This window comes from Triticum dicoccoides, chromosome 3B, assembly GCF_002162155.2.
Source record: "Triticum dicoccoides isolate Atlit2015 ecotype Zavitan chromosome 3B, WEW_v2.0, whole genome shotgun sequence".
In the NCBI taxonomy this organism is placed as follows: Eukaryota; Viridiplantae; Streptophyta; class Magnoliopsida; order Poales; family Poaceae; genus Triticum; species Triticum dicoccoides.
The window spans coordinates 434675966-434677686 of record NC_041385.1 but is presented as its reverse complement, the minus strand read 5'-3'; positions in this window follow the sequence as shown (position 1 = coordinate 434677686).

Sequence of the window (1721 nt, the reverse complement as noted above, 5' to 3'; positions counted from 1 at the left end):
GCAGCGTCAAGAAAGTCGATGGCGATAGGCGGCGGCAAGTGGAAGTGGCAAAATGCGGTGGGGTTTGCCGGCAGCCTGGTGGCGGCGGCAGGCGTCGAACTAAGTGGTAACCTCCGCGTTAGGCGGTGCCATGCATAGACGAGGAGGAGCTTGTGCAGGTGTGAATGGGTACCGGAGGCATGGGGTGGCGGGCGGGTGTGAGGGTTTTTGTGATGTGGGGATGGCGAGGGTTTTCTTTTTTGTTTTTTGAATTGGGTGGTGAGGGTTTTCTGTCCCACAAAGAATTTCGAAGGCAACGGTTTGCTAGAGCCGAACTGATTGCATCCATATACCACAGTTAGACATAAGTAAACATAGATTAAACATACTTAGACATAGATAATAAGCGTACACGTACACAAGTATAGTTCAACCGTCATTAAGCATGCTCAAGCGTACATATATAGTTCGATCCCACATCTCATCTCACAAGCCGCCACGATCCCGAAGCTTCTCCAGGTACTCGGCATATGCATGGTGCTCCACCCTGCGAGCATAGTTCTTTTTGAAGGAGCCAACGGCTCGTCCTCTTGCATGCGCTAGAACACTCTGATACATGTCATCAAGCTTGTGGTTGCAGAATGGGCATCGATAGCCGTCGTTCCAGGTCCTAATACGCCTATTATGTATTCCCGCACAAAGCTCCGTCAGGATTTGCCTCTTGTACCTCCTCTGGACATCTTCATCCTCGCTGTCCACCTCGTCAGACAGCACCTATACAAATAGTTAAAAAATGTGGCGTCAAATTAATGGTTACAAACTAATCTCTAGCGAACATTTCGCAGTTGCCAAAAATAGGCATCAAATCAATGATTACATGCCGTGAAGTAGGATTAGGAATTTATGGCTATTTATTTATATATATCCAGAGATTATGGTTTGATTTTTAAGCACATTCGTCTATGTACAGACCAATCTTGAAGAAAATAATGGCACAAACATATGTAGGTCATTCAAAATCAATTGTGAAGTCCTGACTAGGAATTATTAGCACGAACACTAACCCTAGTCGGATTACTAGCAGAAATCATTTCCACAGATGAAACAACTAATCACTTATCACTTGTACCATTCAAACAATCAATATACTACACGGATATAACGAAACTTACACAGATTTCATGGATTGGGAGAACATAACAATAAGATTTCTATTCCAAAAAGGGGGAGGCAGGAGTAACAAGAGAAATCCTGGGATCTATTTGACACATGATACATCCATTTTGCATCATGCTTTTATATTGATATTTATTGCATTATGGGCTGTTATTACACGTTATGTCACAATACTTATGCCTATTCTCTCTTATTTTACAAGGTTTGCACGAAGCGGGAGAGTGCCGGCAGCTGGAATTCTGGGATGGAAAAGGAGCAAATATTAGAGACCTATTCTGCACAACTCCAAAAGTCCTGAAACTCCACGAAAGTCATTTTTGGAATTAATAAAAAATACTGAGTGGAAGAAATACCAGGGGGCCACCCACCATCCACGAGGGTGGGGGCGCGCCCCCTACCTCGTGGGCCCCCTGACAGCCCTTCGGTGACCATCTTCTGCTATATGAAGTCTTCTACTCTGGAAAAAAATCATAAGCAAGCTTTCGGGACAAAACACCGCCGCCACGAGGTGGAACCAATCTAGGGGTCTGACGGAGCTATTCTGCCGGGGAAACATCCCTCCGGGA